At 49.7% G+C, this 22,145-nt stretch overlaps 1 pseudogene; it reads left to right on the forward strand.

Moving 5' to 3' along the window:
- The first annotated feature begins 5,272 nt into the window (after positions 1-5,272).
- LOC134433864 (olfactory receptor 14A16-like) lies at positions 5,273-13,463 on the forward strand (annotated as a pseudogene).
- Positions 13,464-22,145: the final 8,682 nt, after the last annotated feature.

Here is a 22,145-nt window from a genome sequence, read left to right on the forward strand (position 1 = left end):
AGTCTTGATGAACTATGGGGGCCATTGTGACACTTTGGGGTCTTCCGAAATGCAGGGAACATTGTGACACTGCAGAGTACTACGGATCCACTGAGACACTGTGAAGCCTCATGGAACCAAGGACATCGCTGTGGTTCTGTTGGGCTGCATGGTCCCAAGGGGCCAATGTGAAGCCATGGGGCTTTGTGGAACCAAGAGACAATTGTAGCATTTCAGGCCCTCATGGAGCCAAAGGGTCATTTTGATCCTGCAGGGCACCATGGATCCATGGAGAAAATTGTGGCATTGCAAGGCCCCATGGGATCATGGAGACCATTGTGACACTGCAGGGCCTCGTGGAGGGAAGGGGCCATTGTGACACTATGGGAACTTCTGGAGCCAAGGGGATCATTGTGGTACCAATGGAGGCCATGGAACCAAGGGGCCACGGTGACAAAGAGGAGCTTCATGGAACAAATAGATAATTATGATAGCCTGGGCTTTTGGAACCATGGAGACCATTTAGATCCTTAAAGACTTGTGTAACCAAGGGGCCATTATGACACCTGAGGGCATCATGGAAGCAAGAGAACCATTGTGACAGTGCAGGGCCCTGTGGAACCAAGGGAACATGAAATAGGTGTGGCTGCCTTGGACTCCCAGGGTTTACCTGACAGGTCTGGCCGACCTTGGAATGTGGAAGGCCACTCCCATCTGCCCCTGAAACACTGGGGCTCTGGGATTTCCTTTGTATAGAAAAGAATTGTCCATCTTTTCCAGGTATCCATGGCCAAAACTTGGATTCCACCTCCAAATTTCTGTGTATCCAAGGAATACTGCCAGACAAAAGTTGCCAGGACAGACAGGTCTGGCTGGTCTTTGACTCCCAAGTGCCAGCACTTACCTTTTTTGCAAACACTGGAAAGGGCTCTGTGCTTTTCTTTTTATGGAAGAAAAACATCCGTCTTCTCCAGGCACAAATGTCTGAAATTAGGATTCCACATCCATAATTTCAAATATCCAAGGGTTGGTCCAAGCAAACACGCCAGGACAGACAGGTCAGGCTTGCCTTGGCCTCTGGTGGTTGCCATGCATCAGCTGCTGAAACATGGGGGCTCCGTGGCTTTCTTCCTATGGAGACCAATGTGACATTTGGGAGCTTTGTGAAATGAAGGGGCCACTGTGACACTGCAGAGTGCCATGGATCCAAGGGACATTGTGACACTGTGGAGCCTCGTGGAACCAAGGACATCATTGTGGCTCTGTTGGGCTGCATGGTCCCAAGGGACCATTGCAAATCAGCAATGTGAGAATTAGCCCAGCTGTAACTCAGAGTCAGCCAGATTTTACCCCGGAAGAACTGGGCGTGAGTTTCAAGTCCTAGGTGTCATTCAAAGAACAAATTAAAATCAATAATGAGGATGATCATTAACAATTTTCCAGATGCCTGTGCTGATGAAATCCATACCACTGAATTTTGCGACTCAGTGGGAGTTGATCTGCATAATTTTTGATCAAAAGGGACCCCATTGCACCCTGCGTGCTCCTCATCTTCCACACAACACTTGACCAGCAAGCAGCGTTTTGAAAACTCAATCCGTTGGTAACTCGTAACTCGGGAACTCCCCTCAAACCTGCCTTTCTCAAACCTTTAATGATGGTCCAAGATGGCAATGGCCATGCTGTCTTGGAGCATCATGCCCTGGATACTCAAGACAGAACGAGCCAAAATATGGCTCAGGAGCCTGACCACCCACCCTCCATCTTGGCTCCTCCACTTCCTGCTACCACAACTTTCGCCTCTGCCCTGAAAAAAGCTCCAGACTCCAACCACACAACTACAGGTCCTGCCCTCACTGTCAATCATTCCCTCTCCACACTGGACCATGCCTCCAGTTAAGGAAGGAGACTGGCACATAGCCTCGGAATTCCTTATTGCCCTGTTATGTTATGAAAAAAGGGGGCAGAATCCCAGGTATCAGCTACTGGTTTGCAGGGAAATCAAGGATCTTTGTATCTAAAGACCATAGGAAGGACTTACCTTGCTTTAATGACCTAATGAGGGCCATGTTTACAGCACATGTCTCAACCTCATATGATTTAAAATATATTATGTTGTTGTCACCTACAGAATACACCCGGTGGGAAGAGGGGTGGAAGTGTTTATTATGCTAATAGCAATGACTATGCTAATAATGAAGCAAGGGCGGAATTGAAAATCAACCATCTAGCTGGAGAAGGACAACACAGCCTACCAGATGATCAAGCAGTAGGTATCGCCAGAGAAGTATTGAATGATATCAAAGAGATGGCTTTGAAAGCTTTAATTCAGGTATTAGATGGTAGCACCCCCAATTTGAAATACTTTGGGTGGCTGCAGCTAAAGCTCTAGGACAATCAGACCATCCTGGGTGCCTGTTAAGTAAGCAAATCAATGCTACCTCCCTCACACTGAGGGGCCTGCTCTCAGACATAGAGACCATCAAACATGCCACCTTGCAGAACAGTGATAGAGTTTTTACTCTGGGCACATGGGCATGGCTGTGTAGACTCTGAGGGCATGTGTTGCATGAACCTCTCCAGCCACAGCGAGTCAATCCACAAGAGCATTTAGGTACTGAAGGAAGGGTTCAAGAAGCTTCAAGTGGAAAACAACGACTAGTTCAATAAACTCTTTCAGTCCAAGGGACTAAAGGGTTGGATGATGTCTAGCTAAAACAGGACTAATTATTCTCTTAGAGGTTATTGTTTTATTGTTAATTGTCCCATGTTTGTTTGGATGCTTTTAGAAAGTCTTACAAAATTCTTTCAGTTCCATCTTTGTTATAAAACAGAAAGGGGGAAGATACCCAACACAGGCTCCTCATGGGCACCTTGGACAAGAGAATTGGAGGCCAGGATGGCACAAAAACCTCTCAGAGACTCAATTTTGGAAGGAAATTCCTTAAAAGTACTTAAAAGTATACTTAAATCCATAAAGTACCTTAAAAACCTTTAGTATCTCAAAGTGTTAATAAGCCTTCTAAGTTTCAGTACAAAGCTCTCCAGGGACTCATTAAAGCAGATAATTGGGGCCACGATGGCACAAACCTTTCACACAGTGTGTATCAAAAGGGAAACACCAAGTACGTTAAAATAACTGAAGTACCCTGCAGTATTAATGAGCCCCACTGAGTGTTGTTACGGACAAAGCCTCTCCAGGGAGTAATTACCACAGAAAATTGGAGGCCATGATTGCACAAACCTCTCAGAGACTCCAAGGCAAAAGCCAAACCCAAAGTCCTTTCAAAAACTCTGTGAGCATGAAGGAGCCCCCAGGGCCATTCCTGAGCAAGGCTCCCCAGGGACTCCTTCCAGCAGATCCTTGAGGCCACTGGGATGTGGTCTAGGGGGGATGCTGATGGCAAGACAAGGGGGTGACAGTGCCCAGCCTGGCTGGGGCTGTGCCAGGAGGCCCCAGGGCCTCAGGACAAGGTGTCTCCTCATAGCCCTTGGTGGCACAGAGCCTGCTGTGCCCCAGGGCACCAAGACTTGGCTTCTCTTTGTCCCCACCTGCCATCACTGCCTGCAGATCTCTGCTCTGCCTGGGGTCTGGGGACACTTTCTCTGTCCTGTCCCTCAGTGGGACCCATTAAATGTCCAAGTAATTTTGGAGTTGGATTCTGACTTGGAGTTCTGGAGAGGTTTCCTCAGCTCCCTCTCAGGGACTGATGTTCAGGGCCTGAGCACAAGGCCCCAGAGGCTCATTAAAGTCCTGGTGCTGTATCTGTGCTGCTGAGCTGGGCTGGGTTCCTGGCACAGAGGCAGCTCCTGGTAACCAATAAGAGCTTCAAAAGCACATTTCTCTTGATGAGCAGCTTTTCTCCAGCCCAGCAGGGCTGGGGCAGTGCCTGCAGCCACCCTGGGCCCAGCAGAGAGGCACAGAGAGCTTCAATCAGTCAGGGCTGGGAATGTGCTTAGAAGTGCTGGCGCACAATCACTTCCAGCCCTTGGCACAGGAACCTCTGGCTGCAGGACAATGCAGCTGCAGCTCCTGGAGCCATCTCCTAAAGCTGGAACATCCCAATGCCTACAGACTCTGTGAGTACATTCTCTGATTGTCTCTTGTGCAGAGCAGCCAGGGGTGCCCAGGGCTGTCCTGCAGAGCAGGGTCCTGCAGCCCCGGGCACTGTGCTGGGGCAGGGACTCTGCTGCCTGCCAGGGACAGCTCTCAGCCAGCCCTGGCAGCTGCTCCCAGCACTGGGGAACAAGGACTGGGTGGGAGGAGACAGCTGGTCAGGCTTGGAAGTGTTCTCCTTTTTGGGGAGGATGCTGCATTGTTCAGGACTGCTTCCAGGATGGCATTTAATGTCAGAAGAAATAGATTATACAGGGAGCACAGTAAGGCAGGGGCTGCATGAAAGGGAATTTCCTGCTTTTTGAATATACTGTTCTGGGTTGCCTGGATAGGAAAGTGCACATAGATATTCATCTCTCAGTTCAGGTTGAGAAAAAAACCCCAAAAAAACCCCCAAAATTCTCTCAGATGTTAATAAACCAGGCAGTGACAGAAATCCTTGCAGGGCCCCTTAGAGGCAGCATTAGTGTTGCTTTCCCAGTCTCCTCAGGGTTCCTGTGATGTTGCCATCAGAGCTTGCAGAGCCAGAGCTGCCCCTGGGCAGTGCCAGAGCTGGGAGGGGTCTGCAGGGCAGAGCTGAGCCCCCAGGGCTGGGCTGGGCTCTGGCAGCACTGGCAGGGCCCAGCCCTGGGCACAGGGAAGCAGCTGCTGGCAGGGACAGCTCCGGGCAGCAGCACCCTGAGCAGGGAGAGGGGGGAAAGTTCCCCCAGGCTGTGCTGGGATATTTAAAGTCCTCTCCAAACCCAACTATTCCGTGATTACTTTTCTTACAGATCCCCATGCCAAGACACAGCAAATGTCCAACAGCAGCTCCATCAGGCATTCCTCCTGCTGGCATTGGCAGACACACGGCAGCTGCAGCTCCTGCACTTCTGCCTCTTGCTGGGCATCTCCCTGGCTGCCCTCCTGGGCAACGGCCTCATCATCAGCGCCATAGCCTGTGGCCACCACCTGCACACGCCCATGTTTTTCTTCCTGCTCAACCTGGCCCTCAGCGACCTGGGCTCCATCTGCACCACTGTCCCCAAAGCCATGCACAATTCCCTCTGGGACACCAGGGACATCTCCTACACTGGATGTGCTGCTCAGCTCTTTTTCTTTATGTTCTTCATTGGATCAGAGCATTCCCTCCTGACCATCATGTGCTATGAGCGCTATGTGTCCATCTGCAAACCCCTGCACTACGGGACCCTCCTGGGCAGCAGAGCTTGTGCCCACATGGCAGCAGCTGCCTGGGCCAGTGCCTTTCTATATTCACTGATACACACAGCCAATACATTTTCCCTGCACCTGTGCCATGGCAATGCCCTGGGCCAGTTCTTCTGTGAAATCCCGCAGATCCTCAAACTCTCCTGCTCAAAATCCTACCTCAGGGAATTTTGGCTCATTGTGTTTTCCATTTCTTTACTATTTGGTTGTTTGTGTTCATTATTTTCTCCTATGTGCAGATTTTCAGGGCTGTGCTGAGGATCCCCTCTGAGCAGGGAAGGCACAAAGCCGTTTCCACCTGCCTCCCTCACCTGGCTGTGGTCTCCCTGTTTCTCAGCACTGGGTTTTTTGCCTACCTGAAGCCCCCCTCCATGTCCTCCCCATCCCTGGATCTGGCCCTGTCAGTTCTGTACTCAGTGGTGCCTCCAGTCCTGAACCCCCTCATCTACAGCCTGACCAATCAGGAGCTCAAGGCTGCTGTGAGGAGACTGCTGACTGGATGGTTTTGGAAATATTAAAGAGGTGGCCTATTTCTGCCAATCATTTGTAATAAAAGTAATTTTTTATACTTTTTGTTCATTTGGTTGTGGTTTTTTTCTTTTATTTACTTTTTTAATCTTGTCCACAAAGAAAGGTATCATTTTATGCCATTTCCCATTTTGTTTCTCTCTACCATCCCTATGGTCACAGACTGTGTCAATGAGGGGCTATACCCTTGCTTCCTTTAAACGAACTAAAGGATCTCCCAGCAAAGTTTTCTGCAGAGATGGCCTTTTGTTGCCTTCTCTGGAGCTGCAGCAGCAATGTCTCTGTGCAGATCTGGGGGCTGATCAGGGCTTCCCCAGCAGCTTTGCCCAGCAGCAGCAGCAGCACTTGGTGTTGCCAGTGCTGCTGCCGTGGCCCTGCCCCGCTGCCCTGGTGGCCCTGGTGTTGCTGTAGGGCCTGAGTGCTCTCGGGGCCGGGCACAGCCCTGGGGGTGGCAGTGCTGGGGCTGCAGCAGGGACAGGCCCTGGGCACTGCTGGGGCAGCGCTGACGCCTCAGGCCAGGGCCTGGGGGCTCCAGGCTCCTTGCCCAGGCTCTCTCAAGAACACACCCAGGCCAATGCTCAGCACAGAAAAGCCCCGTGAGAAGCCCCAGGCTGGCCGTGGGCAGGCTGGGGGCAAACAGCATGGCTGGGGCTCTGCAAGGGCCCTGGGGCAGATGGGAAGGAGCAGCAGAGCAGGGGCTGATCCATCTCCAGTGCGCTGGACAGCCCAGGGCAGTATCCCAGAGCGTCCTGATGGAGCTGCCAACAACATCCCCCCTCTGCAGCCCTGGCCTCTCCCCCAGCTCACACAGGTGCCCCATCCTTGCAGGCACAGACACGGAAGCACTGGCTCAGCAGCCCCTGTTTGCATTGCACAGAGCAGGGGGAGCACCCCCATGCTGTTGCTGTGGGGACATGAACCTGAGGGAGCACAAATGCCCTCAGCCCTTGGGGCCAGCAAGGGCTGGGGCACACCAGGGAAAGCACTCAGCTTTGTCCTGGCCTCTGCAGTCAGCCAGAAAGTTTGTTCCCATCTGTTGTATTCATATTGTTGTATAATTATATTTCCTGAGTCCATACCTTCTCTCGATGGTTTTCTCACGGCAGATCTTCACAGCAGTGGTGTTGTTGCTTCTCGGTCAGGGCTCCTCTCCCAGGCTCTCCCTGACCACCCCGCCCCCTTTTATCTCAGCTACCTCCATGGGCTACAGCTGCTGCCCAATCAAGGACATCACAGCTGCAGCCCATTTACAATAACCAGAATCAGGGCAGGGTCACTAATACAATAGAGAGATCTTTAACTGCCATACATATACTTACAATACATAAGTTAACTCAGGCCCCCACATTTCCCCCTTTACTTTTACCAATTTTACAATTACAATATACATATCTGTCCCAGCTCTCAGGCTGCCACAGCTCGCAGCTGTCTAGTCCCAGCTCTCTGGCTGCCACAGCTCATACATAGAATATATACATATCCTCCTTTTTTTTTTTTTTTCTTTTTTTTTTTTTCTTTTTTTCTTTTTTTCTTTTTTTTCTCTTTTTTTCTTTTTTCTCTTTTACTTCTAGCAACCCTACAACTACAATACACATATCTGTCCCAACTCTCAGGCTGCCATACACATATCTGTCCCAGCTCTCAGACTGCCATAGCTCTCGGCTGTCTTTTCTTCTGTAGTCCCAGCTCTCATATTATTGTATAATTATATTTCCTGAGTCCCATACCTTCTCTCGATGGTTTTCTCACGGCAGATCTTCACAGCAGTGGTGTTGTTGCTTCTCGGTCAGGGCTCCTCTCCCAGGCTCTCCCTGACCACCCCGCCCCCTTTTATCTCAGCTACCTCCATGGGCTACAGCTGCTGCCCAATCAAGGACATCACAGCTGCAGCCCATTTACAATAACCAGAATCAGGGCAGGGTCACGAATACAATAGAGAGATCTTTAACTGCCATACATATATTTACAATACATAAGTTAACTCAGGCCCCCACACCCATCAGCTGGGAGTTTCCTGTCCCACTGCAGACACTGTTGCTCAGAGCCAGAGCTGCCTGGCAGCCACCCCAAAACTGCCCTGAGCATTTCCCTTGCTTCACCTTTGCTTTCTGTACTCTTTGCTTGTACAAATTTCTTCCTCTTGCCCACCCCTGTTCCCTGCCCTGAAAAGACCCCATCCCTGTTTGCCCTTTCCTCTCTGGCCCCACTCTCCATTGCAGTTCCTGACTTGGCACCATGGCAACGTCCCTGGAGGAGCAGGATCATCCTACAAGTGCTGCAGGAATTTTCTGCAGGCTCCTGCAGTGCCGCGTGGTGCTCCCTTGCCAGAGGCACCCCAGGCCATGGGGGCACATCTGGGCTGCTGTGTCTGCCTCTGGGGCTCCCTGTTCTGGGCAGTCAGGAGGAGCTGCAGAGGCTCTGCAGGACTGACAGGATGGGCTTTGGGGCTGGCAGGAGAAGCTGAGGAACCTGGGCTGCTCGAGCTTCTGAAGAGGAGGCCCAGGACTCATCAAGCAGCTGCTCCAAGGGTGGTTTCAGAGAACCCTAGAGTCAGCAAGGCCGGATAAGGCCTTTGAGATCATACAGTCCAACCTGTGCCCTGGCACCACCTTGTCTCCCCTGAGCTTCCTCTTCTCCAAGATAAACAACCCCAGCTCCCTCAGCCACTCCTCACAGCTCTTCTGCTGCAGGCCCCTCACCAGCCTTGTTGCCCTTCTTTGGACACACTCCAGCGTCTCCACATCCTTCCTAAATTGGGGGGCGACAACTGGACACAGCACTCAAGGTGCTGCCCAACCAGTGCCCAGCACAGGGGAAGAATCCCTGCCCTGTTCCTGCTGGCCACACCATTCCTGATCCAGCCCAGGAGTCATTGGCCTTCTTGGCCACCTGGGCACACTGCTGCCTCATGTCCAGCCTGCTGTCCATCAGTCCCTGCAGGTCCCTTTCTGCCTGGCTGCTCTCCAGCCACTCTGTCCCCAGCCTGTACTGCTGCAGGTGTTGTTGTGGCCAAATTGCAGGACCCGGCACTTGGACTTTTTAAACCTGACCTAGTTGGATCACACATCCCTGTTAACCACACCTGGATCCAGCCTGTCCAGGGCCCTGTGCAGAGCCCTCCTACCTCCATCCTCCATCAGATCCAAACTCACACCCAGTTTGGTGTCATCTGCAGATTTGCTGATGTTGGACACAATCCCCTCATCCAGACCATTCCATGCAGACACTGGAATCCACGCTGGCTGGCTCTGATCCCTCGGCCATCCTGTGGGTGCCCTGTGATGGCACTCAAGGTGATCTGTACCATAACCTTGCTGGGCACCCAGGTCAGGCTGACAGGCCTGGAGTTCCCCAGATCCTCTTTCCAGTCCTTCTTGGGGATGGGCTCACACTGGCACCTCCAGTCCTCTGGGACCTCCCTGCTGAGCCAGCACTGATGGGAAATGATGGAGAGCAGCTTGGGGAGCTCATCCACCAGCTCCCTGATCCCCCTAGGATGGATCCCATCTGATCCCACACACCTGTGAGCATCTGAGTGGCTCAGCAGGACACCAGCTGCTTCCTCCTGGATTCCAGGGGCTGTTCTGCTCCCTGTGTCCATCAACCAGCTCAGGAGAGCACTTGTCCTGAGGACAGCCTGTCCTAATATTGAAAATTGAGAGAAACAAGATGTTCAGTAGCTGTGCCTTCTCCTTATCTTTAGTTACTATATTCTCCACTGCATCCAATAAAGAGTAGAGGTTCTCCTTATCCCATGTTTTTCTAATAAATTAATTGTGGAAACATTGTCTATTTTTTTTCACGGAAGTGGTCAGGTTAAACTCTCATTGAGCTTTCACCTCTTTACTTTTTTTCTGCACGACTTCACAACCTCCTTAAACATTTCCTAAGCTGCTTGACCTTCTGTCCAAAGTTGATGGGCCTCTTGTAACCTTTGAGTTCCCACAAAATCTCCATGGCCAGCCAGGCCAGTCATTTTCCTCACTAGCTCATATTTTGCCACACTGGGACAGGCTGCTCCTTCCCCCTTAAGATTACTTCCTTGAAATGTGTCCATCCTTCCTGGACCCCTTTGTTTTCAAGGGATGTTTTCCTTAAAAAAAATCAGTGCCTGATTCAGTACTCCCCAAATCTGCATCCTAAATAGGCCAAAGTCTGCCCTTCCTAATTCCAGTGTAGAAGTTTTGTTGCTGTCCCTCCATCTTTCACAGAATATTGAAAACTTGATTATTTCATGGTCACTGTGCCCCAGTGCCCCACATCTGCCACCAGCCCTTCTCTGTTTGTGAACAGCAGTAGCAGGCAGAGCTTTTCTTGGCAGTTGGAGTGTTACCAAAAACTCAGTAAAATAGAAAACTCCTTCACACCAACGCAGCAATAAAAAGCAGCATTATTTATTCAGGGGGATGCACCGGGGGACAGCTCCTCCCAAAGCCCTGCAGGCTGAGAGCAGGAAAATTTCTGTTTATATTCTGTATTTTGCATACATATTCATTGATTGTCCCAGACTAAATATACATCTGATAATCATTTTCCCCAAATCATTAATGTATTTCCCCTCCCCTGTTCTCCTGGGGGTCTCTCTGGTGGTCCCTGGTGGTCGTGGACCCCAATGTTCCAGTGGCCCTGGCTGAGCTGGCAGGACACTAAAGCTGGTGAATTTCCAGTTCCCTTCTCACACAATGGGCATTGTGTGGTTTCCATAGGCCTGGGGCTTTGGAGAACAAGCTCCAGGTGTCAACTCACCTGGTGTAGACAATATATCATCTGGTAACATGAGGTCACAGATGAGGCTATGACATCACAGAGTGGGTTAGGTAAGGTGTTTGAGCAGCTATGACATCATATACTGCCTCTGTGACATCACAGAGCCAGCTGTGACAGGGCAGAGGTCTGACATTCCAGAGCCGACTGTGACATCACAGATTTGGCTGTAACATCAGAGACCAGCTGTGTGACATTAGAGAATGGGCTGTGACATCACAGAGCAGGCTGTGACATCCCAGATGGCCTGTGTGACATCCCAGCAGGGCTGTGTCAGGTCACTGGGTTGGTCACTCTGCCCCAGCTCCCCCTCACAGTTTCTCCCAACAAGTCCAATGCTGTTCATGCCCAGCAGGGTCCCGGTCCCCTGGGATCCCCCCGGCCCACCTGGAGCCACAGCCTCCACCAAAGGATGTTCCACAGGATCCACCCCAGAGCCTGACATGGGGACAAGGGGCCAGGGCTGTGTGACCAGGTCATCAAGGACGAAGATTATCCAGGTCACTGTGGCCTGGTTTGGGTTCCCCAGGGCAGGAAAGATGTCTGGCAGCTGGAGCAGAGTCTGGGAAGGGCCTCCAAGGTGGGGCTGGAGCCCTTGGGCAGTGAGCAGAGGCTGAGGGAGCTGGGCTTGTCCAGGCTGGAGCAGGGAAGGCTGAGGGGCTCCTCATCCCAGCCTGGCAGTGCCAGTGAGGAGGGGATGGAGTACACAGAGCCAGGCTCTTCACAGGGGGCCTGGTGGGAGACAAAAGCCAATGGGTGGAAGGGGAAAGAGGAGACATCAGCCAGGGCATGAGGAGATGAAATGAGTCAGGATGCTTTCAGCATTTCCTCAACACTAAAAGCAGCCTGACTTCCCATCTCCATCCACCACTGACAGCTTGGCAAATCAGGAATTGTTGGAGCTGTTTTGCACCCACTCCAGGATGAGCATCCTGATAGAAGAACTTAATTGTTCTTTTGTCTGAAATTAATTTTAGTCTGGAAATCACCTGTGAATGGTGGAGTCATCAGATGCTGCTGGAACATTGCACATATCTGAGGGAGGATTGTGATTGTTATGCAATGGTGTCCTGTTCAAATGGGGCCTGTTTGCCATGAAGAGAAATTTTCTGTGCTGTCGCAGACATTTCTCCACAGAAATCCTTTCTTTTGGATTTCTGCGTCTTCTGGAGGCCAGAGGCTTCAGAAGACAAGGTAAACAATTATTATCATCTGCTGGGGAATGCAACAGGGACACCTTGATTGGCTCATTTCCTATGTTTGTAATTAAGGGCCAATCACCAGTGCAAGCTACGGGACTGAGTCCTTGGCCACAACTTTGTTATACATTTTCTTTGCTGTCTATTCTTAGCCTAGCCTAGCTGCTCTGCAAACCTCTCTCTATATTCTACTTAGTATAGTCATAATGTATCATATATAATATCTTAATAAATAAGCCTTCTGATTCAAGAAAAAAGATTCACCATCTCTCTCACCAGCTATGACCCACACAGGCGCAGTAATATCTGGTGACCCCTCGTATAAGAGCAAAGATTAATCTGATAAGACCAGAGGAGCAAAATTGCTGTACTAGGTAAAAATCCTGTATGTGTAGCATTTGATGGTTGCTTTGAAGCGACCACAAAAGTGGATTCAAGCCAGGAGCTGAAGAACTGAAGATCCTGATTTGGACAGAGTTCACAACCAAGGCTGACCACAACAGAACCTTCTTCTGGAAAACCTTCAGGAAAGATGATGGAAAAGAGCAGCAGACCTGTGGAGCTGGCCAGAGCAAGCTGGACTTTTAAAAAGGTACTGTTCACTTTTCTATCCCTGATGAACCAGCCCTTTGTAGCTTGTGGCTGTTCGTATGGCAGACACATGACTTGCCAGAAGAGATTCAATTCTCCCCTTAAGAGGAGAAGCTTATTGCCCTCTGGAAATATTGGTGCAGAGAAGATGGTTGCTTTTTGTCAAAAACAGATGTCTATAAATTCTTTAGATGCGCAAAGCTTTTTGGGTTTTTTACTGATGTCCTGTACGCTTTGGATGTTTTTGTCTGGGAGTGCATGGACTCGATTATCCAGTGCGTCTACAGTCAGGGATGCGTGTTGCCTTCTATCTACCCAGCATTTATAAAGCTTTTCCCAGTTTTGAGTTGCAGAGCAGCTCTTTTCCAATGGATCTCTAACTGTTATGGACAATCTCCGTTTCCACCCCCCTTGGCAGAACAGCCGGTGGGTGATGACTTTGGGTTCCCCCCCACCGCGCTTCGCGGTGGGGGGGGCTGAAACTTCGCGGTGCGAAGAAGTTTTTTTTACTCTTGCTCCGGAGCATGCTCAGATGGAGTTTTCTCCTTTCCCCCCTTCTCTCTCTCCGTGGGGATGGGAGTGGCTGCTCAAGCCAGCGCCAGCCTCTCAGACTCCACCTCCTTCACACATGGAGGCGGCACCGGTCTCTGAGGTTTCCTCCACGCCCCTGCCAGAGCCGTCACTCCAGGAGGTCCCGCCCGCGGTTTCACTGGCCTCCCCGCCCCCGCCAGGGCCTGTGTTGGAGAAGGCAGAAGAGACAGCACTTTCGGCGATTGACCTGTTGCTAAGCAACAGCGATGCTCCGCCGCTTCTCCCGGCTCCGCTGCTGCCTGTTTGCGCTGCAACGGAGACTGCGACAGCGCCTCCGCAGCAGGCCCCGGAGTCAGCGGCGGGGGACGGCGCCGGGCCCGTGCCGTTCCTGCCACTGCTTTCAGGGCCGGGGGATGCGGCGACGGCGTGTTCCCACGCGTCCCCACCGCCTCAAGCCGAGACAGTCCCAGAGTCAGCAGCAGAAAACGGCGCTGAACCTGCGGGACCCTCGGAGCAGCCTGCAGCGGATCCCACGATCAGCATGATTCCCTCCCCAGTTCCGGCTTCCCCCCCGCTGCTTCCACCGGACGTCCCAGCGGCTTTGCCGTTGTCAGAGACTGCCGTGGCACCGGCGGCTTGTCCGAGCTCGGACTGTCCCGGGCCGTTTGCCCTTGCGGCAGCAGCTTCAGCAGCCAGCCTCTCCTTCCGTGGAGGAGGCGTGGCTCAGCAGCTGAGTGCAGGCGCAGCCCGGCAGCCGGCTTTCAAGCTCGGTGGTTTAGGGGGTGGTGTTTCGGTTGCTGTCCCATGGAGGCTGCCATCTCTGCCGCCCCTCTTGTGCCCTAGGGGCGAGGGGGAGGGGGCTGCCAAAAGTTCTGCCTTTGGTCCCCAGCCCGGTGGGGGTGGTGCTGTGTTGCTGTGGGAAACAAACATTTCCAGACCCCAGATGGGATTTCTGGGGAATGTTTCTATTTCCCTGCTGCTGGCATGCCTCAGTGGTTTTGGGGAAAGGAAGGGTCTCTGTCGGTTTCTCGGCTGTTTAGGTGGCCTGGAAAGGCCCAGAGTGGCCTTGGACAGCCCGGCGCTTCAAAGGACGAGGAGAGACTTCTGATCTTGTTTCGGTCTCAGTGTTTATTAATTGTTTATCTAAAAGATTTTCTTTCAGCCCGACAGAGGTCTGCACAGCAAGTCAGCCATGGGCACACTCCCCAGCCTCTGGGGCGGTCACTTATCTTTATACTCGAAGTTACGTGTACAATATTTACAATTTTTCTCCAATACCTTCTATTCTTATTAACCGGTGCACTTTTAGTAAAGACCAATCCCAAAGTGCCACCATCACCACAGAAGATGGAGGCCAAGAAGAAGAAGAAGAAGGACAGGACACGCCCCAATTCCTCCATCTTACTTCTCTAGACCCCCCTGTACAGAAATCCTAAACCCTGTGTATTATACTCTAACTAACTTATCCCTTCACCATTCACCCCAGTGAAATCCTCCCAGTCCTCATACAGATGTTATCTCCTGTGTAGGATCAAAGTCCAGCCACCAGACACTTCTGGCAACATTCCAGGACTCCCGAGCCCCCCAAGGGTGGTCTTGGTTGCTCTGCACCCTCATCCTGAGGTGCTGAGATCCCACAGGTCTCACTACCCGTGCTGCCATTGTGCTGGCAGCAGGGTTCAGGCCTGTGGAAATTCAGAGCCTGCTTTATGGTTTGGCCTGGGCTGTTGGGCTCAAAAAATTCCTAGGCTGGGCCCACTGCATGGCCTCCTGATGTTTTTGGGGACTCTGGTTTGTTCTACTGGACCTGGTGCCCCTTTGTGAGCCAGTTTTGGGGTTCCTGGTCCAGCATGGGCCAGGGCCCCCAGGGCCTTTCCTTCTCTGGCACTGCTCTGCTCGGCTACTGCTCTTTTGCTTTTCGATTAAAAAAAAAAAATATTAAAAATTAAATAAAAAAGATTGAAAATAGCGGGCAGCAGCTCTGAAGCGCTGAAGCATTGAAGGGCCAGAAAGAACATTCCAAAATTGTTCAAATTGTTTTAAATTGTTTTAAATTGTTTAGAATTGTGTTATGCTGTTTCAGGACAAAAAGGACTCTCAGATGTCCAAAAGAAACAACTTCAGCTGATGGACTGTTCCTGAAACTCAGCTGCATGGACTTGAATTCTCTTTGCATTGTATTTTGCAATTTTCTTATATTGCAGGATTGTTTTAGTGATTTATTAGTCTTCTATATTTTATAGGTGAAGAAATTTCCTTTCATTCCACACCAGCATTTTTCTTTTATTTTATACAATTTAGAAAGGTGAGATGTCGCAGACATTTCTCCACAGAAATCCTTTCTTTTGGATTTCTGCGTCTTCTGGAGGCCAGAGGCTTCAGAAGAAAAGGTAAACAATTATTATCATCTGCTGGGGAATGCAACAGGGACACATTGATTGGCTCATTTCCTATGTTTATAATTAAGGGCCAATCACCAGTGCAAGCTACAGGACTGAGTCCTTGGCCACAACTTTGTTATACATTTTCTTTGCTATCTATTCTTAGCCTAGCCTAGCTGCTCTGCAAACCTTTCTCTATATTCTACTTAGTATAGTCACAATGTATCATATATAATATCTTAATAAATTAGCCTTCTGATTCAAGAAACAACATTCACGGTCTCTCTCACCAGCTGCGACCCACACAGGCGCGGTAATACTGTGCCTCAAAGTGTCACCAGTTCCAAATCCCCCAAAAGACACAAACGTGATGAGTTGTGGTTCCCACTCCAGTGGTAGCACTTGGACCTCCCTCCATAGCCAGAGCAGAGCTCCCTTATCCTACAAAGTCCAAAGTCCCTGGCAATGCAGGGATGAAGGAAACTGGACAGGCTGTGGGGATCAGGGGCAGGGTAGGGCCAGGGATTTGGGGTGGTTGTAAGCCCAGGGTAGTACCCGGCCCTTGGCTGTGGTGAACCTCATCCAATTGTCCTGGGCCCATGGCTCCATCCTGTCCAGATCTATCTGCAGAGCTTCCTGCCCTCCAGCACAGCCACACTCCCACCCAGCTTGGGCTCACCTGGGAACTGACTGAGGGTATTCTCGATGGCCTCATCCAGATCAGCAATAAAGAGATTGAACTGACCTAGCCCTAGTTCTGAGCCCTGGGGACACCCCTGGATGTGACTCCATTCCTCAGCTGCTCTGAGTGCCAGGGGTTGGATGAGGGAAATGATGGGGAGGAGATAGAGACAAAGTGTGATTGATTGTCAGCCATGAAGGGTCTGGATTTTCATATCTGTTCAAACTGCATGAAGAGGTGCTGGGGGTCAATATCAATTGGACGTTGCTGATATCAATCTATGAGCAAAATAAGAAAACAGGAAAAAACAATTCTCTCTGCATTGTTTTAAATACAGTATATTCACATTAAATAGACTTCTAAAATCTGCCTAATTAACCAAAAAACACTTTTATTATTCCCAAGGGCATTTCTTGTTCAGGTGTGTTTGGAACAAATATTTATTAGCATTTTACATTGAATTTCTGAACGGAAGACCTCAAGAAAAAAGAGGCCTCTGGAGAAATAAAATTCATCATCAACCTCCAAGTGGCTGAGAATCCATAGCCATCAGAACAGCAATGAACAGAAATGGGCACAGCTTTTTGGCAGGCCCAGCTTCGGCATGGGCCCTGGGCCTGGAGCAGGAGCAGCTCTTGAGGGCCCCAAGGACGGGGCTCTTGTGCTGCCCTGGGCAGATGGGATGGCAGCAGGGGCTGCAGAGCTCTCAGCACCTCAGGCAGAAGGGAGCAGGGCAGCCAGGGAGCCTCCTTTGGCCTTGGCCCAGCACCTTCCCCCATGGCTGGGGCTGAGTCCTGTGGCAGCTGCAGCTGCTGCTGTGCCCTTGCCAGGGGCTGAGGCCGTGGGCCAGTACCCAGAGCAGCCTGGCCTGAGCAGAGCTGTGGGGCCAGAGCCGGCTGGGCTGGGCTGGGGAGAGGCCCTTGGTGCTGCCCAGAGCTCAGGGCAGCTGGCAGAGCTTGCAGAGAGCTGGGCTGGGCTCAGGGAGCCGGGCCCAGAAACCATCAGTGTCCATCTGAGCCTGGCTGAGCGTGCAGGGGCAGGACTCAGGCCAGGCCTTGTGGGGCAGGACCAGCACCTGTGCAAGGCATTGCAAACAGGCAAGTGGCCCAGAGAGGAGGCTCTCTGTGTCCTTAGTGGCATGGACAGAGCAGGGAGGGGGCCCAGGGCATTTGCCAGCACCAGCCTCTGTGCCCATGCATTGGCAGCCCTGGCTGCTGAGCCCAGCTTTGGCCTGGGCTGAGTTTGGCTGTGGCCCAGCTCCATCCTCCTGCGGGGCTCAGGTCCTGTTCCCAGCCATGGCCAGGCCTGGCTGCCTCTCTGCTGGCCCAGAGGCCGGCAGAGCCCAGGGCAGGGCTGTCTGTGCAGCCCCACTGGTACCACAGGCTCTGCAGGAGCTGGCAGAGGCTGCCCAGCAGGGAGGCCATGGGGCACAGAGCCCCAAGGCTGCTGTGGGCACCACGGCACAGGGGCCGTTCCCAGCTGCAATGCTCCTGGCCTGGGCTGGGCCTGCACAGGGGCTGGGCCACCATGGCTGGGCCAGCACAGGGCCACAAAGGGGCCACGCAGCCGCTGCCGGGGCTGACAGCAAGGCCAGGCACACACAAGCAATTGCTGAGCATGGCCTGCGCTGGCCAGGCCTGACTGTGCCAAAGGCAGAGCTCAGCTGCCCTTGGGGGCTGCAGGAACAGTCCAGAGCCCAAAGAGCCTCCATGGCTGTGCTGGAGACCAAGGCTGCAAGAGGGAAATGCAGGGCCGCTGCAGGATGAGGAGGACATTGAATTCCAGCACACACCTCAGCTCTCTGATGATCCCAGCACCATGCTGGGCCCTGTTTCAGACTGGAGCAGAGCAGATGTTGATGGGACGGGAGCCCTGTGGGGCTGTCAGGGACCTGCAGCTTGCAAAGTGCTCTGCTCTCCCTCAGGTGCTCTGGGAGAGATCCAATCCCAGCTGGGCACCTCAGGGCACAAGTGGCACTGCCTGCTCTTGGACACACAACTGACATCTGCCTGGAAAGGTGCATAGGTGTTATCGACTCTTAGTTTCATAACATACAATCACATTTTTATTATCTGGGTAATTTGAGTCCTTGTAAGAAATTACAAAGTTTTCCCATCAGGAACAGGAATTTTCTGCAAGTGTGCTGTTGCCTGGAGAAGAAATACTGATCTTCCCCTCTACTTTTGTCACCACTATTCAGTTTATTATTTAAACTCCCTTTTCCATCAGTTTTTTCTAGCTCTTCTGTTTAAATGGCCATGTCAAAACATCTCTTCTTCGAGGCTTGGTGCATCTATGTACTTCCTGCTGCTCACAGATTTGCTCCTCTAGGTCCTCTCTGGTCATTCATGTACCTCTCAACAGACTGGTTTAATGCTTTGAGCTGCAAGAAGTTGCCCAATATTTCCAAAGTTCAAATAAATATGTCATAAACATAATCTAAAGTGCATTTATATCTATCAAATCTTTTGTCTCTGTCTAAAACTGTTCCTGTAGAGAAATCCCTCGGGGATGGGGGACATGTCAGAGGCTTCTGGGACATCCCAGAGAGCTGAGGTAAGAGCTGTGATGGTTATTAAACTGTTCAAATGTTCAACTTGTGTTTGTTGGCAAGGAATCTTTCTGTGCCTCTGAGCGTCACCAGGCCCTGAGCCCAAAAGACACAAACCTGCTGAGTTGTGGTTCCCACTGCAGGGGCTGCCCTTGGACCTTGGCTCTGCACAGGAGAGCTCTTCATCCCATTTCTCTCTTTTCCTCCCTCTGGGTATGGAGGGAGCTCCTGGCTTCTGTGTGACTCGTGTGTGCAAAGAGCAAATCTGGACAGAATTGGGGCAGGGAGGGTTTGGGGGGACCTTGGGATCTGTGCTGGGCACCGAAGGTGTTTTCCATTGCTCTGAGACTGTCTGCTGTGGAAAGTGGATTTAATATCCAGCAGAGGAATGACTTTTGCATTTGATGGAGCTGTGACTTGCCTTGTCTGTGTCTCGGGCAGCTCCTTCTTCAAGGAAAGCAGGTGGGAGTTGGAGCCAGGGAGCTGAAAGCTGCAGGTGCAGCCTGGGCTGGAGGGAGCTCAGATTTGCACAAGGCTGCTCTGAGTGCCAGGGCTTGGATGGGGAAAATGGTAGGGACAGAGTCTGATTGACTGTCAGCCATGCAGGGTCTTGATGTTCATATCTATTCAAACTGCATCAGGAGGTTCTTGGATTCAGTGTCAATTGGAGATGGCACATATCAATGAATTAACATGAAAAAAAAACTAAACAGGACCTGAAAAATCCTTTCTCACTGTCTTTTTAAATATACTGCATTCACTGCAGATATACTACTGAGATCTGTCAAATTAACCAGAAATTATTTGAAAATTAAAATCAAATTATTCCCTGAGGCATGCCTTGTTCAGGTGTTCTCAATGTCAATGAGCCCTAGGACACTGAATTCCTGCACTGAAGAGCTGAAGGCTGAACAAGCCTCTGGAGTAGGAAAATTCAGCAGCAGCCTCCAAGTTGCTGAGGATGTCAGCAGCCCCCACTGAGGCCATCCCTGCCCAGAGACCGTGGGGGAATGGGCAGACAAGGAGAGCGTCCCTGGGGCTGGGGCAGCACAACTCAGAGGCAGCAGGGGCTCCAGCTGGGAAATGGAGTGTGGAATGTGGCTGGGAAAGCCCTGCCTGGGCTGTGCCAAGCAAGACACACAAGCCCTGACTCCCATCCACTAAAAAACTCTCCCAAGGAGACATTTAAAAGGAGTTACAATTTTTTGTGTACTCTGAGTTCAACTCACTGGAGAAATACCAGCAAGAGATTCTCAGGAGCTCAAAACAACAAAACAGAATTTGCTGGCAACTTTAGAAAATCAGAGACACTTTGGCAAAAGGTTTATTATGACACTGTAGTGGTTTTGGTTTGTTAATTCAAGATTCTTCTAATCTTGAGATTTCTTAATTAACATATGGATGAATGTGGTGGGTTTTATTGTCAATTAATTATTTATGTATTTATTTTGTTGTGAGATAGGAGTGCGAGAAAGGTACAGTAGGCTTAAAATATTTAAAGGGTAGGAAGAAAATTTTATTAAAAGTAACTAAAAGGAAAAAGGTAGTAAGAATTAAACTCTTAGAACACCTGTTTTTTACAACGTTATTTTTACTGGCAATGTAAAGAAACGAAACCTAAAATTTCTAGTTATTTACTATTTTTGAAATAGTCTTGTTTTAGTTTTCTTTGGGAGAGAAGTTTTTCTCTTTAAGGTTATGGAGATTCTTTTACAAGAGGAAAAATTGCGGTTTTGTGGTTATTAATTTTGTCATGGATAACAGTGGTCTGGAGGACTTCGTTATTGTTGTGATAAATAGGTATGATTCGTGCTGATAAAAATTGAAACAACAATCAATATTTATACAGTAATTAATATCTGGGAATAATAAAACAGTTAAAAGTAGTAATGCCAAAGAAGAGGGGAGAGGAGGGGCCTCACCACCCCCCTCTCCCGGCAGATGTTCACAAGGACAGGAGGAAAGCAGCTGGAGATACAGTTGCTAAAAATGAGCAGAAAGGAAGCAAAATCTGGTTGGGTCCCAGAAAATGCTAATCATAAGGGATTTATCGCCTTGATATGTAGATGCAGTGATACGTTAGTCTTGGCTTACATTGTACTGGCTTGATGCGCATGTGTAACCCAAAGGCGAATTAAAGGACAATGAAGAAGACTACAGGGCCTTCATCAGTGACGACCCCCAAAGACTTGTGTGACCACCAAACCGAGTGGTGGCGCATGCATGGTAAAGGTGGTAATGAAGGTGGAGATAGAGATATGACGAACCGAAAATAAGAGGAGATGGCATTGACACATGGCATATAAAGGGTGATTTTCACTTGGCAAGCTTGTACGTGATGTGGCAAGGGTCCGAAAACCCTGTCCTCTGTACTCCACAGTTATCTTTTGCTTATGCGCTATTATTGGAACCAAATTACCCCTTATTTTAATCAAATTATATTGTATCCAATTTTTTTTTTTTATTTTAACTATTCAATTAAAATTGCTACTACTGTTAATATTGTTTGGTTTTTTACAATGGGATAATTGGGCTAACAAAACACTGTGAAGCTGTTTTTATTGCCAGAAGCTTTTTTACAGCTTGTTGATGAGCCATGTTGACTTCTGGGGTATTGTTTTAAAGATTAATTCTTTAAAGGTAAAAATCTTTTTTATATAATTTTAATTTTTTTTTATCTCTGGGAATAGAGATCTTCTCTTGGTGGTACTGGATTACATTTTAATTTCTGTATGAACTTTCGATGAAATTACAGTTATTTTAACATTTGTTTATTTTGGTATGGAGGTTTTTGTATTATATTAATTTCAATTTTTTTATATCTTAATAGTTTTATGTGTTATAATGAAAAAGAATTTTTTCTTTATAGTTTATAAGAGGATTTTAGTTTTAAGATTAAGGTATTTTTTCTTCTTTTTTTTTTGGGGGGGAGTTCATTTCTCCTCTATTGACTTTAATGATTTTATGTTGCTTTTTGGAATGCTTGTATTATCTTTTCCTTTTACTTGAGAGAGGATTGAAGTATAGAAAGGGTTAACACCTGACCTGCCAGTAACTTCTGGTGGAAATTGTGGTTGGGTTTTGTTAGAATTGGTTTTATTGATAGTTTTGGGGGGTTTTTGTGTTTAAATTTAGTTGTAGGTTTATTTTTTACAGGTTGTAGGTTGTAGGGGTTTGTGTTTTAGTTGTTTTCGGGGGAGGGGACTTGGTGGTAAGATTTTAATAGCTGTGCCTGTGTTTGTTCTGGTTGGGGCTTTCTAGCCTCTTTTGTTTTCCTGTTTGGTAGTTTTTGGAGTTTGGTTTGGTTAGAATGGAGCTGATGGGGAGGGGGGCAGCCTGGGGAGGAAGGAAGGGGCTCAGCCCATGGCAGGGTTGCTTGGTTTGGTTTGGTTTGGTTTGGTTTAGTTTGGTTTGGTTTGGTTTGGTTTGGTTTGGTTTGGTTTGGTTTGGTTTGGTTTGGTTTGGTTTGGTTTGGTTTGGTTTGGTTTGGTTGAAATGGAGGCTGGGGCTTGCTGCTTCTTTGTTGACTGGAAAAGAAAGAGGAGGTTCCAGGGCTTTTTCATCTTTAACATTTGTGTTTCACAGAGGCGTTCAGTATCTTAGTGGTTTAATA

This window comes from Melospiza melodia, unplaced genomic scaffold (genome assembly GCF_035770615.1).
Source record: "Melospiza melodia melodia isolate bMelMel2 unplaced genomic scaffold, bMelMel2.pri scaffold_28, whole genome shotgun sequence".
Lineage (NCBI taxonomy): Eukaryota > Metazoa > Chordata > Aves > Passeriformes > Passerellidae > Melospiza > Melospiza melodia.